The sequence below is a fragment of the Cervus elaphus genome, chromosome 5, assembly GCF_910594005.1.
Source record: "Cervus elaphus chromosome 5, mCerEla1.1, whole genome shotgun sequence".
In the NCBI taxonomy this organism is placed as follows: Eukaryota; Metazoa; Chordata; class Mammalia; order Artiodactyla; family Cervidae; genus Cervus; species Cervus elaphus.
This window is the reverse complement of record NC_057819.1, coordinates 47,817,703-47,834,698: the sequence shown is the minus strand read 5'-3', so window position 1 is coordinate 47,834,698 and position 16,996 is coordinate 47,817,703. Positions and strand designations below refer to the sequence as shown.

Below are 16,996 nucleotides of genomic sequence, written 5' to 3'. Positions count from 1 at the left end.
AACTAAATGTATGTAGTAGCATTTATTAAACATGATATTCACCTGAAATTATCACAGCATTGTTAATCAGCTGTATTACAATACAAAATAAAAAGTTTAAAACATATATTATACATGTAACACCAGATAAATATTATTTCATACATACCTACATACATAACCTACATAATCCTATTTCTAAAATTGCTTTTACTTTTTATCTTTTTGCTTTGTTCTAGAAACAAATACCTTCTCATGCTTTACTTTCTGTATTGAAGGAAAAAAAATCACTTTTTCATCCATATGACAGTGATTGTAATAGCATTCACTTGTAACCATTATGTACCACTGTTTTCAAGAGCTGAGCTTATTACATAACAGTTTTATTGCATTTCATATTATTTTGAATCAACCACTATGACTCTCTGTAACACCCATTTCTATTTAACTTTTGAGATGAATCTAACTTAAATATATGTAAATATATAAATGTATTATTTTAATAAAATTTAAAACAAACAAAAATTGTAGTCTTTATCTTACTTCAGAGCCCTGACTCCTATATTTTCAACTACAAGGGTATGAAGAATTTCTGTAACTTCTATTTCCTTTTTATGCAGAAAAGCAACTGATTTTGCAAAAAATGTCAACTTTGCATCTTAGATTTCTATGTAGCCACTTATATTTCTTTTAAACAAACAGAGGAATTAAAATTAGCACTCTAAGTAGATGGTAATGTACACCCTGAAATATATGCACTTGTAGAGTACAATAATTTGACTTTGGATTCTCTTGCCCAGACTTTTCTGTTCGTAGTGTCTTCATGACTTCTGAATTCACTCTGATCTGCCCAGCTGCCCTCTCCTAAGATATTTTGGCTCTCAAAAGGTTATTCTCATTGAGCATAGGCAAAACATTATCTGACATAAATTGTATGAAAGTTTTCTTAGGTCAGTCTTCCAAGGCAATAGAAATAAAAGCAAAAATAAACAAATGAGACATACTTAAACTTATTAAACTTTTACACAGTAAAGAAAACCATTAACAAAATGAAAGGACAACCTACAGACTGAGAGAAAATATTTTCAAATGATGCAACCAATAAGGGCAAATTTCCAAAATATATAAACAGTTCATACAATAGCAAAAAACCTAATCAAAAAATGGGCAGAAGATCCAAATAGACATTTCTCCAAAGAAGACATACAAATGGTCAATAGGCACATGAAAAGATGTTCAACATCACTAATTATTAGAGAAAGGCAAATCAAAATTACAGTGAGGTACCACCTTGGAGAAGGAAATGGCAACCCTCTCCAGTCCTCTTGCCCGGAAAATCCCATGGACCCAGGAGCCTAGTAGGCTACAGTCCATGGGGTCGCAAAGAGTCGGACATGACTGAGCGACTTCACTTCACTTCACCACCTTACACTGGTTAGAATGGCCATCATTAAAAGGTCTACAAATTGGATGTATCTAAAGATTGTCATAATGGGTGACATAAGTCACACACAGAAAGACAAATATATTTATATATGGAATCTAAGGGGAAAAAAGGGTACAAGTGAATTTCTTTACAAAAGTAGTGTCACAGATGTAGAAAGAAAACTTATGGTTACTGGGGATAAATTTGGAGATTGGTACTGAGATATACACACTACTATATGTGTGTATATATATATAACATATATATATATATATATAAAATAGATAACAGCCTGCTGTATAGAACACAGAACTATGCTAAATATTCTGTAAATATTCTGTAACACCCTACAAGAGAAAATAATTTTTTAAAAAGTGGATATATGTACATGTATAATTGATTCACTTTGCTGCACACTTGAAACTAACAAAACATTGTAAATCAACTATACTCCAATAATGTTTTTTTTAAGTCTACAGATAACAAATGCTTGGAGGAGTGTAGAGAAAAGGGGACACTCCTGCATTGTTGGTGAGCATGTAAATTGGTACAACAACTATGGAAAACAGTATGGAGTTTTCTTAAACTAAAAACAGATTTGTCTTATGATCCAACAATCCCACTCTTGTGCACATATCTAGACAAAAGTCATAATTCAAAATGATACATACACCCCTAGGTTTATAGCAGCACTATTCAAAATTAGCAAGACATGGAAACAACAGATGAATGGATAAAGATACACACACACACACACACACCCCATATACACAAACACAATGAATATTATTCAGCCATAAAAAAGAATGAAATAGTGCCATGTGCAGCAACATGGATGGACCTAAAGATTATCAGACTAACTGAAGTAAGTTAGAAAGAGAAAGACAAATATCATATCACTTACATGAGGAATCTAAAATATGAAATAAATTAATATATCTACAAAACAGAAACAGACACACATACATTGAAAATAGACTTGTCTTGCAAAGGAGGAGGAAAGTTGGGGGAGTGATGAATTGGGAGTTTGAGATTAACAGATGCAAACTATGATATATAGAAAAGATAAACAACAAGATTCCGAGCTAACAAGGACACCCCAAATAAGATCCTACTATATAACACAGGGAACTACATTCAGTATCTTTAATAAACCATAATGGATAATAATAGGAAACAATATATTGTATGTATAATCAAATCATTTTTCTGTCAATCTCAAATTAACACAACATTGTAAATCAGCTATACTTCAATAAAATAAAAATTTTTAAAAGATCTTGTCTATTGCAGTGAAATTAGAAATACTATGGAACACACTATGAAAGATACAATGGTTTAAGTGGGTCTTCTGTACCAATACTTGTACTATTTTGCTAATTTTCAGAACTAGAACTATGTATTTTGCTTTTTTTAATCACAATTAAAATAACTATTTATAGACTGTATATATTGCATGGAGATACAAATATCTCTAAAGTTTGATGTTTAGAGGAAAATTCCAGACTTAATTTTTTGGAACGAGTAGGGAGTTTTTCTGCTATCATCTCTTTTCACAAACCTTTACCAGCTTATTTCTGATGTTCTTTTTACTCTGTCTTCTATTACAATAATATATTTAAGTAAGAGATCAGATTTTTAAAATTTATTTTTTATTGAAGGATAATTGCTTTACAGAATTTTGTTTTCTGTCAAAACTCAACATGAATCAGCCATAGATATACATATATCCCCTCCCTTTTGAACCTCCCTCCCATCCCCTCCCCATTCTACCCCTCTAGGTTGATACAGAGCCCCTGTTTGAGTTTCCTGAGCCATACAGCAAATTCTCGTTGGCTATCTATTTTACATATGGTTATGTAAGATTTCATGTTACTCTTTCCACATGTTACTCTCCATACATCTCACCCTCTCCTCACCTCTCCCCACATCCGTAAGTCTATTCTCTATGTCTGTTTTTCCATTGCTGCACTGTAAATAAATTCTTCAGTACCATTTTTCTAGATTCCATATTTATGTATTAGAATACGATGCTTATCTTTCTCTTTCTGACTCAATTCACTCTGTATAATAGGTTCTAGGTTCATGCATCTCATCAGGACGGACTCAAACGCATTCCTTTTTATGGCTGAGTAATATTCCATTGTGTATATATACCACAACTTCTTTATCCATTCATCTGTCAGTGGACATCTAGCTTGCTTCCATGTTCTAGCTATTGTAAATACTGCTGCAATGAACATTGGGGTACATGTGTCTTTTTCAATTTTGATTTCCTCAGGGTATATGTCTGGGAGTGGGATTACTGGGACATATGGTAGACTTATTCCTAGCTTTTAAAGGAATCTCCATACTGTCTTCCATAGTGGCTGTATCAATTTACATGCCCACGAAGAGTGCAAGAACATATCCTTTTCTCCACACCCTTTTCAGCATTTACTGTTAGGAGACTTTTTGATGATGGCCATTCTGACTGATGTGAGGTGATATCTCATTGTAGTTTTGCTTTGCATTTCTCTAATAATTAATGATGTTGAGCATCTTTTCATGTGTTTGTTAGCCATCTGTATGTCTTCTTTGGAGAAATTTCTGTTTAGTTCTTTTTCCATTTTTTGATTGGGTGGTTGGTTTTTCTGGCATTGAGTTGTATGAGCTGCTTGTATATTTTGGAAATTAATCCTTTGTCAGTTGTTTCATTTGCTATTATTCTCTACCGTTCTTAGGGTTGTATTTTCACCTTGCTTATACTATCCTATGCTGTGTAAAAGCTTTTAAGTTTAATCAGGTCTCATTTGTTTACTTTTGTTTTTATTTCCATTACTCTAGAAGGTGGGTCATAAAGGATCTTGCTTTGATTTATGTACTCGAGTGTTCTGCCTATGTTTTCCTCTAAGAGTTTTATAGTTTCTGGTCTTACATTTAGGTCTTTAATCCATTTTGAGTTTATCTTTGTGTATGCTGTTACAAAGTATTCTAATTTCATTCTTTTACATGTAGCTGTCCAGTTTTCCCAGCACCATTTATTGAAGAGGCTGTCTTTGCCCTATTGTATATTCTTGCCTTCTTTGTAAAAAATAAGTTACCCATATTTGCATGGGTTTATTTCTGGGATTTCTATCTTGTTCTATTGGTCTATATTTCTGTTTGGGGGCCAGTACCATACTGTATTAATGACTGTAGCTTTGTAGTATAATCTGAAGTCAGGAAGGTTGATTCCTCCAACTCCATTCTTCTTTCTCAGGACTGCTTTGGCTATTCGGAGTCTTTTGCATTTCCATATGAATTGTGAAATTTTTTGTTCTAGTTCTGTGAAAAATTCCATTGTTAATTTGATAGGGATCACAATGAATCTGTAGATTGTGTTAGGTAGTATAGCCATTCTCATAATATTGATTCTTGCTGTCCAGGAACATGGAATATTTCTCCATCTGTTTATGTCATGTTTGATTTCTTACATTAGTGTCTTATAATTTTCTGTGTACAGTTCTTTTGTCTTCTTATGTAAGTTTATTCTTAGATATTTAGTTCTTTCTGTTGCAATGGTGAATGGGATTGATTCCTTAATTTCTATTTCTGATTTTTCATTGTTAGTATATAGAAATGCAAGTGATTTCTGTGTATTGATTTTGTATCCTGAAACTTTTCTAAATTCACTGATTAGCTGTAGTAATTTTCTGATACTATCTTTAGGGTTTTCTATGTACAGTATCATGTCGTCTGCAAAAAGTGAGAGCTTTACTTCTTTTCTGATCTGGATTCCTGTTATTTCTTTTTCTTCTCTGATTGCTGTAGCTAATAAGTACTTCCAGAAATATGTTGAAAAATAGTGGTGAAAGTGGACACCCTTGTCTTGTTCCTGATTTTAGGGGGAATGCTTTCAGTTTTTCACCACTGAGAATAATGTTTGCTGTAGGCTTATCATATATGGCCTTTACTATATTGAGGTAGGTTCTTTCTATGCCCATTTTTGAAGAGTTTTAGTCCTAAATGGATGCTGAATTTTTTTAAAAGCTTTTTCTGCATCTACTGAGATTATCATGTAGTTTCTATCTTTCAATTTGTTAATATGGTGTATCACATTCATTGATTTTCATATGTTGAAGAATCCTTGCATCCCTGGAAGAAACCCAACTTGATCATGGTGTATGAGCTTCTTGATGTGTTGCTGAATTCTGTTTGCTGAAACTCTGTTGAGCATTTTTGCATCTATATTCATCAGTGATATTGGCCTGTAGTTTTCTTTTTTTGTGTTGTCTTTGGTTTTGGTATCAGGGTGATGGTAGCCTCATAGAATGAGTTAGGAAGTGTTCCTTCCTCTGAAATTTTTTGAAAGAATTTTAGAAGGATAGGCATTAGCTCTTCTTTAAATGTTTGATAGAATTTTTTCCTGTGAAGCTATCTGGTCTGGGCTTTTGTTTTTTGGGAGATTTTTGATCATCACTTCAATTTGAGTGCTTGTAATTGGGTTGTTCTTAATTTCTATTTCTTCCTAGTTCAGTCTTGGAAGATTGAAGTTTTCAAAGAATTTGTCAATTTCTTCCAGGTTATCCATTTTATTGCCATATAGTTGTTCATAATAGTCTCTTATAATCCTTCATATTTCTGCATTGTCTGTGGTAACTTCTCCTTTTTCATTTCTAATTTTGTTGATTTGATTCTTCTTTTTTTCTTGATGAGTCTGGTTAAAGGCTTGTCAATTTTGTGTGTCTTCTCAAAGAACAAGTGTTTAGATTTATTAATCTTTACTATTGTTTATTTCATTTCTTTTTCATTTATTTTTGCTTGGGTCTTTATGATTTCTTTCCTTCTAGTAACTTTGGGGATTTTTTTCCTTCCTCTTTTTCCAATTATTTTAGGTGTAAAGTTAGGTTGTCTATTCAATGTTTTTCTTGTTTCTTAAGGTAGGATTGTATTGCTATAAACTTTCCTCTTAGAACTGCTTTTGCTGCATCTCATAAGTTTTGAGTTGTCGTGTTTTCATTGTCATTTGTCTCTAGAAATTTTTTATTTCCCTTTTGATTTCTTCAGTAACCTATTGGTTATTTAGAAATATGTTGTTTAATCTCCATGTGTTTGTTTCTTACAGTTTTTTTTTTTCTTGTAATTGACATCAAGTCTCATAGTGTTGTGGTCAGAGAAGATGCTTGATATGATTTTAACTTTCTTAAATTTACTGAGGTTTGATTTGTGACCCAAGATGTGGTCTATCCTGGAGAATGTTCCATGTGCACTTGAGAAGAATGTGTATTCTTCTGTGTTTGGATGAAATGTCCTGAAGATATCAGTGTGATCCATCTCATCTAAAGTATCATTTAAGACTTGTGCTTCCTTATTAATTTTCAGTTTTGATGATCTGCCCATTGGTGTGAGTAGGGTGTTAAAGTCTCCTACTATTATTGTGTTACTGTCAATTTTCCTTTTATGTCTGTTAGTGTTTGTCTTACATATTGAGGTACTCCTTTGTTTGGTACATAGATATTTACAATTGTTATGTCTTCCTTTTGGATTGATCCCTTGATCATCATGTAGTGTCCTTCCCTATATCTTGTAATGTTCTTTATTTTAAGGTCTATTTTGTCTGATATGGACTTCCCTGGTGGCTCAGATGGTAAAGCATCTGCCTATAATGCAGGAGACCCAGGTTCAACCCCTGGGTTGGGAAGATCCCCTGGAGAAGGCAATGGCAACCCACTCCAGTATTCTTGCCTGGAAAATCCCATGGACAGAGGAGTCTGGTAGGCTACAGTCCATGGGGTTGCAAAAGAGTCAGACACGACTGAGCGACTTCACTTTCTTCATTTTTGTCTGATATTAAGATTGCTACTCCAGCTTTCTTTTGCTTCACATTTGCATGGAATATATTTTTCCATCCTCTCACTTTCAGTCTATATGTGTCTTTAGGTCTGAAGTGGGTTTCTTATAGACAGCATATACATGGGTCTTGTTTTTGTATCCATTCAGCTGGTCTGTGTCTTTTGGTTGGAGCATTTAATCCATTTACATTTAAAATAATTATTGATATATGTGTTTCTATTGGCATTTTCTTAATTGATTGGGGTTGATTTTGTAGGTCTTTTTCCTTCTCTTGTATTTCTTGACTATATAAGTCCCTTTAACATTTGTTATAAAGCTGGATTGGTGGCACTGAATTCTCTTAACTTTTGCTTGTCTGAAAAGCTTTTTATTTCTCCATTCATTTTGAATGAGATCCTTGCCAGGGACAGTAATCTTGGTTGTAGATTTTTCCAATTCAATACTTTAAATATATCCTGCCATTCTTTTCTGGCCTGCAGAGTTTCTGCTGAAAGATCAGCTGTTATGCATATGGGGTTTCCCTTGTATATAACTTGTTGATTCTTCCTTGTTGCTTTTAACATTCTTTGTGTTTAGTCTTTGTTCATTTGGTTAGTATGTGTCTTGGCATGTTCCTCCTTGTGTTTATCCTGTATGGGACTCTGTGTGCCTCTTGAACTTGATTGACTATTTCCTTTTCCATGTTGGGGAAATTTTCAACTATAATCTCTTCAAAAATTTTCTCATACCCTTTCTTTTTCTCTTCTTCTTCTGGGACCCCTATAATTTGAATGTTGGTGTGTTTGATATTGTCCAAGAGGTCTCTGAGACTGTCCTCAGTTTTTTTCATTCTTTTTACTTTATCCAGCTCTTTGGAAGTTATTTCTACCATTTTATCTTCCAGCTTGCTGATTTGTTCTTCTGCTACAGATATTCTGCTATTGATTCCTTCTAGAGTATTTTTAATTTCAGTAATTGTATTGCTTGTCTATGTATGTTTAGTCTCTAATTCTTCTAGGTCCTTATTAATTGATTCTTGCATTCTCTCTGTTTTCAAGATTGTGATCATGTTTACTATCATTATGGTCAGGTGAGTGTATGCTCCTCGGTTTTTGTCTCGTCACAGCAAAGATTTGGAGTGACGGACATTAAAGCCCCCTCCGCGTGTTTCAGCTCTCGGGTCTTGGACAGACCGTGTTATAGCTCTCAGGTCTTGAACGGACAGTGTTATAGCTCTTAGATAAATCAGTGTTACAGCTCAGTGTTACAGCTCTATTTTATTTAGAAGGTAGCAGGAAAATCCATCTTCGAGGTGTGAGGGCATGTCGACCCAAAGACGTGAAGTGCACCCCAGTGCATGGGAGAGAGAGAGCGAGCTAGTTTTGGCTCCTCTTTTTATATGTTTTTCTCTCCCTGGGCCTGTCCTATGTAAATTGGGCCAGCCAGGGGTGCTGTTTGTTTTACCTGAGGTTCTCACTCTGGTCCTCGGACCTTCCTTTGTTCTATTTTCGCGGGCTTTTCCCTTCCAGGTCTTTTAGCCACCGCCATTCTGGACTCCTTTTCCCTATTCTAACTACCTAACAATTATTCTGAATTCTTTGTCAGGTAGTTTGCCTAATTCCTCTTCATTTATTTGGACCTCTCTGTTTCTGGTTTGTTCCTTCATTTGTGTAGTATTTATCTGCCTTTTCTTTTTTTTTAATTTATTGTGTTTGAGGTCTACTTTTCCCAGGCTTCAAGGTTGAATTCTTTCTTCCTTTTAATTTCTGCCCTCCTAAGGTTGGTCCAGTGGTTTGTGTAAGCTTATAGGGTGAGATTTGTGCTGTTTTTGTTTGTTTGTTTGTTTGTTTGTCTTCTGATGGGCAAGGCTGAGTGAGATGGTAATCTTGTCTGCTGGTGATTGGGTTTGTACTTTTGTTGTTTAGATGAGGCATCCTGCACAGGGTACTACTGGTGGTTGGGTGATGCTGGGTCTTGTATTCAAGTGGTTTCCTTTGTGTGAGTTCTCACTGTTTGATACTCCCTAGGGTTAGTTCTCTGGTAGTTAGGGTCTTGGAGTCAGTGCCCCCACTCTGAAGACTCAGACTTGATCCATGAATTTCTGCAGAAACCTTATGGAAGTGAAGCAGTTAGATCTAAATCTAAGCCCATTTAAAGATACCTTGGAGAAGAATCATGGAGTCAAACCTGGCTTTCTTTCCTCTTCCTGTCTTACAGCACTCTGGCAAATTTGCCCATCTACCTTCCAGTAAGATCACTGGCATCTTAGCACTCTTCCTTTGGTTTCCTATTTCATGGAGAAGAATTCAGGTGTTACAGATTTTTTCTTAACGACTGACATCTACTAGTTCCAAGCTTCTCAAAGCCTTAGGATGTGATCAGTTCTTTTAAAACAAAATTTACAGTAATGTAAGTACTCTCTGAGGATACCTGCAAATATTCCCTGACTGTCCTATTTTTCCTGTTCTCTCAAGTTGCAAAGTATATCTAAGAAAACAATTAAAGCAATTTGCATTTCCTTAATAGAAAGAACATGATGCTGTTATGCACTGAATCGTGTCCCCCAAAATTCATATATTGAAGCCCTAACCTCCATTACCTCAGAAAGTGATTGTATTTAGATACAGGGGCTTTAAAGAGGTGATTAAGCTAAATGAGGTCATCAGGCTGGCCCTATTACAGTCTGACCTGTGTCTTTATAAGAAGAAATGAGATCATTGAGATAGAGATTCCAGGGGTACCCTCACACATAAGAGATGCCATCAGAGGACAACAAGTCAAGAAGAGAGGGCTCAGAAGAGACCATAACTTGCACCTAGACCTTTGATTTTAGTCTCCAGAACTGGCTGAAAACAAATTTCTGTTGTTTAAGCCACTCAGTGTGTGGTACTTTGTTATGGCAATCTAACAAACCCTGACAGATATATTTTTACCTTTAAATATAGCAACTACAACTGGAAATTCATGGTAATTTTGTAGCTATAATTCTGAGATTCTCCACCCCTAAGAGGCTCTTGCTAGAATTTTAACATGTAGGATTATTTTGAATTCCTTCTTATATTCTCATCATAAACAATTCTTCCATATAGTGGGGGATTATTACTCAGATCAAGTACTAAAGATAAATATTTCTTTAGGAATGCTGAATACCTTATACCTTTTTTATTAAGATTGTTTTCAATACCTCACAAGAGCATCACCATTGTTGTTCCAGATATTATATCCAGGATATTGTATTTTTAATCAAAATGATAAAGAATATTGCCAAACCCAATAAAATATGAAGAATACTTGACTGCATTATAAGATATAAAATAAAAATATGGTAATAGTTATAGATAATAGTAATAGTTAAATATGGTATAGATATGGTAGATATGGTAATAGTTATAGATAGCCAGTATTTAAAAAGGTAATTCAGATTGTAAATACTTCCTATTATTACCAAATAAAAATACATGATCTTAACATTTGCTTCAGGTAAAATATATGTCAAATCATTTCTTTTAAAAAACACTGTCCTATTTTAGTATTAAAATTGCAGAATAAAATTTGCAGAGACTTTAAAATATTTTGTAGCAACTTCCATGACTTCTACAGAGTTTTGAAAAAAATTCAGAAGAGTAAAGAAAGTGCAGCATTTTTATTCATTGTTTCTGCTTAATCAGGAAAATCCAACATATTTTATTTCATGTTTCTGTCTATTCCTAACAGCATAGGAATTGTGGCTGCAAATTTTACTTGATTGACAGTTTTAGTAGTATTCATCTATGTAGTAAGTTGCCTGTCCTTTGTTGAAATTGATTCTGTTCAGAAAAACAATTTTATTCATCTGGATTTGCAATGGTGGTAAATACAAAAATTATCCTGTAGATTAATGCACTTTTAAATACTGTAACTTGAATCATAGAACAAAAAGGACACTTTAGAAGTGTCCAAAAAGCATTTTAGAATTTGGCTATTAAATTATCTGTCCTCTGACTAAGATGCCCTATATATTAGAAGTAGATGGATTTCTATCCTCTGTTTATTTTTCCAACAGACCAAACAATCAACCATTCTAGACATTCACAATCCTTCAAGGTTCATTCTTAGGTTTAACCTTTTTATTTAAACAAAGATTTCTTTTTAGTTGGTTATATTTAATTGACAGATGACTGTTCTCATTTCAAATGATAATTTGGCCAAGTCTTTTTTTTTTTTTTTTTCTTTCCATGTCTTTCCTTGGTTTTTGCAAAAATTTTTCTTATTTGTCAAGTTCACTCAAACAATATCCAGATAATTACAGAGGTTTGAAGACTATATTACCACCAAATTTAAAACTGTTATTTGACATCCGAATTGTGAAATGTTTTTTCACATTTGATTGCATCCCAACAGAGAGATATTTGCTGTTGTTTACTCCTGACAACCTAGATAATGATTTCCATCTGATTGTGAGATTAGGCAGAGATTTTTAAAATATAATATAATTAGAACAACTTTTGTTTTAGGCAGTTAGGATAGTCATGTTTGGTAGTTAGAATAAGAAAAAAAAAGAGTCCAGAATGGCCATGGCTAAAAGACAAAGAAGGGAAAAGCCCACAAAAATAGAACAAAGGAAGGTCCAGAATCAGAGTGAAGACCCAGGGTAAAACAAACAGCCCTCCTAGCTAGCCCAATTTACCTAGGACAGGCCCTGGGGGAGGAGGAAAAAACATATAAAAAGAGGAGCCAAAATTGGGCCGGGGGCTTCTCTTCTCTTAAAGTCTTTTGGATCAGGAGCTGTAACAATGGTGCATCTGTTGCTTCAAATTTTTGTTGCGACGATACAGAACCGAGGAAATTACAAACTCCCCTGAAAATCAGAACATAGCTTCCCTCTGTGAACAAAATTAAAGTCATGTGTGTTGTTCCCTTGTTGAGTAAAGTAGTGTTGCTTACATAAGTATATTATGTTTAAAAGAATTATATAAGGAGTATTTGTAGCAATGTTTAGTAAGTAAAAATGGGGTAATAAACTCACACTTGTTTCTAAGAAGTTGCCAAAAAGAAAAGATTATAAAAAGCATAATTGACTTTAAACCAGTAATATTGTTTTTAAATTAAAAAATAAAATTTAGGACAAAATATGATAATTCAAAAGATTATAACAATGACATTAGTTACATGATATGTCAGCAATGTTACTGTGTGGACAATATTTTTATTTATGAAAATAGTATTTACACACCTACAATTTTAGTTTCCCCCCCAACTCTCCCCCCAAAAAACACATTTTTTCTTTGAATGTATAATTTGAAAAGTCCTGTTCTTTAAACATGATAACTTAGCAGATTCAAACTTAGTATTAGTGCCTTCATTAGATCATAATATGTGGATCCAAATATAATTTAGTGACCAAATGATCTTTCTTTTAAATAATTTCCAACACATGTCTGTCTCTTACTATATTTAATTACTTGGAGGTGGTTCCAAAAACTCTTATACAGAACTACCTAACAAAATTTTTAAAGCTACACAGTTCTGCCACATTAAAAAAAAGATTAAAATGAGACAAAATTAAGTTGTGATACAGAGATTGTATAAAAGGCAACATTTTTAGTAACAACCTTGAATAAGTGAATTCACCATATCTATTGTGTGAGTTAGCAGTGAAAATGGATGATATTATAAAACAGTCTAGTCAGGTTGGGCTCTTGGTACATTTTTCATCTCTTTTAGACTCCCTCAGTTGCTAATCTGATTAAGTAGCCTCTGAAATTGACAGATATGAATGTAGCACAATTTAAGCCTCATGGGCTCCTTCTTGTTAAGTGGCATTGATGGATAAGTAAACAATAATACTTGTACTCACTACTTCATTATGTATCCTATACATACTTAAGAATCCTTAGCCACAGGTTTAGTTTCCCTAATATATTCTGAATGCATAGAGGCTAAATATTTCAATCAACTACTTTCACTGAGGAATACATTTGACCTCACAATACTGTTCTATTAGAGTTAGAATATTCTGACCTAACTAATTTACTCCCTATTTCCACATGGACAAAAATTTCCAAATATTGTATAATTTCAAGTTGAGATTTAGAAGCATCATCTATTGTCAACTCATGAGTAGAATTTTCAAATTTCATGGAGTAAAACCTATGGTTATTCTTGTAATAATTTCAATATTTCACATATATTTTATTGTGCTCTTTACTTATAAAATATCTGTATTATAAACTGAAATATGGAAAAAGTCATCTTGATTACTCAGTAAATCATTGTTTACCTATAATCTGTTGACAGTTCCTAGCTGTTAAGTATACTATACTTATACATTAATTTAAATAAAATTATATAATTAATTACTTGAATACCAATGAGCAGAATGCTAAACTATCAAATCATTTTGTTTAATATTATTCTTTGTATGCTGTTTCACATTTCAAAGGCGAGTAAACTATTCCAAATCCAATACTGATTTCATTACTGGGTTACTGCTACAGTTCTCCTCTTGGGACTAGGTCCCCTTTGTCAGAAGTCAGGTCAGTTTTGACTAGAAGTGATACTGACCCTCTTGACTGCCAACACAAAGCGCCCAACACCACACACAGCAAAGAAAATATTATAATGGGGATGGAATGTCACTAACCTTTTTTCTCTGTTCATAATTATGCCATCTGCATGAAATGCCTTAGTTTACCAAGGCCAGTCTGATTTCTGTCTGTTCCTCTCAATCAGTTTCTTGGCTTGCCTTTGAATCTTTCAACATCATCCAGCTTTGCTTTTTGACTTTCTTCTGCTACAGTTCTTCTGGAACTGGTTCTTTAACTGTATTATCAATAAGGAAATGCCATTTTCTCACCAGCCCCACTTGAAAAATCTTAGGAAGGAATTCGTATTAATATGACTTTGATTATCTTTATAGCCTTGGCCTAAAAATATTATAGAGACTGATTAGTAAAGCAGGGACAGATCCCCACTCATCCTCCACTGTCATGGTGCTGTAATAAGCAGCCACACCTCAAACCTCTGGAAGGGGTGGGGTAGGTCAGTTGTTCAAGGGAAGGGAAATTATTTAAGAATTGTAAGTTAAATGGAGTAAGACCAAAACATACTTATTTGCTACAGCATTCATCTATAATTTTTATGTTCAAAAGTTATTAAATAGAAATGATTAATGTCACTTTAAAGATGAACATTATTCTTAAATATATACAATTCACACAATTTCTAAAACACGTCCAGTTAATTAAGGGAAGAAGCTGTTATGCATTTGTTGATAATATTAGATGGTACTTAAATATGTATGTCCTTTTAAATGTCATGTGTTCTTCTAAATTTAATATAGTTGTATTTTCATAAATGAAAATTATATAGTTAATTTTATATGGGTATAAATACATGCTAAGATCTGTGCTATCCACTTTATATGCATTACATCATGTAACTATAATAGCAAATTTTGAGCACATTAAACAGATGTTGATATCAATTTTTAAAATGTATCCAAGGAAATATAAACACCATGGCAATTTGATGCCAATCATCATGCATTTAAAAATAAAGTTTTTGTTAAATAATTGGAAATTTAGTAAATTTTAATTTTCTCCTTAAATCATATTTTCATTTTTTCCTCACAGAATTTTATTCTACTCTGCTATATTTGATTGAAAGCCTTATCAACCACCATGCCTCTCTGAAACTCAACATACCTAAGTTACAATTCATATCTAATTTTCAGTAAAATGAAGTTTTCCTACCAAACTTAACTTTATAATAACTGTGAGTATGTAATCATTCAAACATGTATACATATATTACAAATTTGTATAAATGATTTTTTAACATAAAGAGTACAAATTTTATTCTCAATACATTTCTGAGAAAAAATGGCAACAGATATGGTGCCTTAATGACCTGAATTTTCTGCACCCAGGTCATTGCATGGAGATACTATTCCATGAGGGTGAGGAGTTTGAATTTCTATTCTAAGGAGTTAGAAAGGATACTGTGAAACAGGAGATAAGAAAGGACCCATAGGGGGCTTTAATCACAGGCATTTTCTCAGCCAGGTCACTTTTAGGAAAGAGTACTTCAGGGGATCAGCATTTAGAAACTGCTTTCTTTGCAAGAATTCCTGGCTGTTTCCCTTGGAATGACTTTGTGTCTCCCTAGGGTTACTTCGTATGTAGACTGCTGTGATTATCATTTCAATTTGTCAGATGAGGAAACAGGTAGAGCTTAGAAAAATTTCCCAAAGATACACTTTTGAACATTCAAATCGATACATGAATTAATGTCTATCTGACCACCAAACCATGCACTTAATCACTAAAATTTATTAATTCTCACCCAATACTAATAATGCCACTCTAACACAGATTCATTAAAGAGTTAAAAGACATTTAGTACTACTGTTATTAATCAATAGTTAAATTAATAACACTTCACACCTTGCTTGTAACAAGAGTGGGACAATGAGAGCCCAATTTCAGGGATAAGCAAGGTGTGACAATCAGAATAAGTCAATCACCCTTCTTCAGGACACATTTCCTTTTGTCAATAAACAATAACAAATGCATATCCACAAACACACATCACTTATCTGTATTCTTTATTCAAAGCACAATATAGGAAAGAGAGTGTACTTACATGTGTGGATATGCATATGCTGCAATGTCTAAGGAGAAAGAAGCTGGAATTGGACGAGAAACTGTCTTTAAGTGTTCACTTGAAGACTTTTTGCCTCAGTATTTTTCTATCATAGAGACTATAGTAACCACAGTAGCCATTTAGATTTCTGGTCTGGATAGCCAAGGTGTTTCATAAATCCAGATGAGTATATAAACTGAAAAGTGCAAGACCTTGGAGCTCTGTGATCATAGAGCACTCCCTGGAAAATCATTAATGTGAAGAGTGAGGTAATTAAAGCTGTGGTTCTATGGCCAAAGGTTAAATTCACCAAAGCCTTGAGAATTATTAATGAGTAGTTGGGCAAAGTGAGAGTATAACATTGAGACAAGCGGCAAAGAGAACCAGAACAATGCCAGATTAATGTTGCAGCATTACTCTAATCAGGAGATTTATCAGGTGGTTGGCAAATGCAGGCCTTAGGTGCATGGGGTAACAGGGACAGTGACAAAGACTGAAAGAACCTACAAAAGGGAATAAAAATAGCAGTGAATGATAAAGAAAAGTAGCACAGTTGACACACTTATTCAACACAAATTTACTGAAGACTAGTATGTATGAAATACCATGTGGAGACTAGTGCTGCAAAATCAGTTAAGACGTGGGCCTTTCTAAGAATGTGTGAATCAGGGAGGAAAGCATTCAGGCAACTCTAGGACACTGGCCAATATGCTTTCATGCAGGTTTTAAAAAAAAAAGTATATTTTGTGGAGAGTATGTTTATTTTTGGAGACATCCCAGACATTTAAGGCTGAGTTCAATTAGATATTAGAGAGCCAAATGGTCTTTCTGTATGAGGTTCTTATGTAAAAACTCAAATGTGAAACCTTATGACATGAATGAGAAGTTACAAATAGCTTAGTATAACTGGAGTAAAAAAAAGCATTGTGTTGAAATGGTAGATTGGGTTAATTAAATTAGCTATTCAAATGATGGATTTTATTAGTTAATTGAGGATTTGGCAGTCATTTTAGATGTGGGTCAGTGTTTAATGAAGTTTTATACAGTTTATCCAGAGTGATATTATGTCTCTCTAATCACTACCCATCCCCATAACACTTACATAGGTATACTCACCCAAACATATTTCTTATTTGTTTGCTAAATCTATATTTAAAATACAAAGGTGTGTGT

At 33.7% G+C, this 16,996-nt stretch overlaps 1 long non-coding RNA gene and 1 other non-coding gene across 3 annotated transcripts in view; one reads left to right on the top strand and one right to left on the bottom strand.

Annotated features, from left to right (window-relative positions):
* The window catches only part of LOC122693317, a 48,455-nt gene extending 32,438 nt beyond the window's left edge, over positions 1-16,017 (bottom strand). Inside the window, exons 1-2 of one of the 2 annotated variants that reach the window (XR_006340866.1) lie at positions 15,824-16,017; positions 13,821-13,999 (exon numbers count right to left, since the gene is read on the bottom strand). This is a non-coding gene — a long non-coding RNA (uncharacterized LOC122693317). Of the gene's footprint in view, positions 1-13,816; positions 14,000-15,823 lie in introns of both variants that reach the window. The other variant, XR_006340867.1, reaches the window with a different exon arrangement.
* TRNAY-AUA lies at positions 6,996-7,067 on the top strand. Its single transcript has one exon. It is a non-coding gene; the product is annotated as a tRNA-Tyr (tRNA).
* Positions 16,018-16,996: the final 979 nt, after the last annotated feature.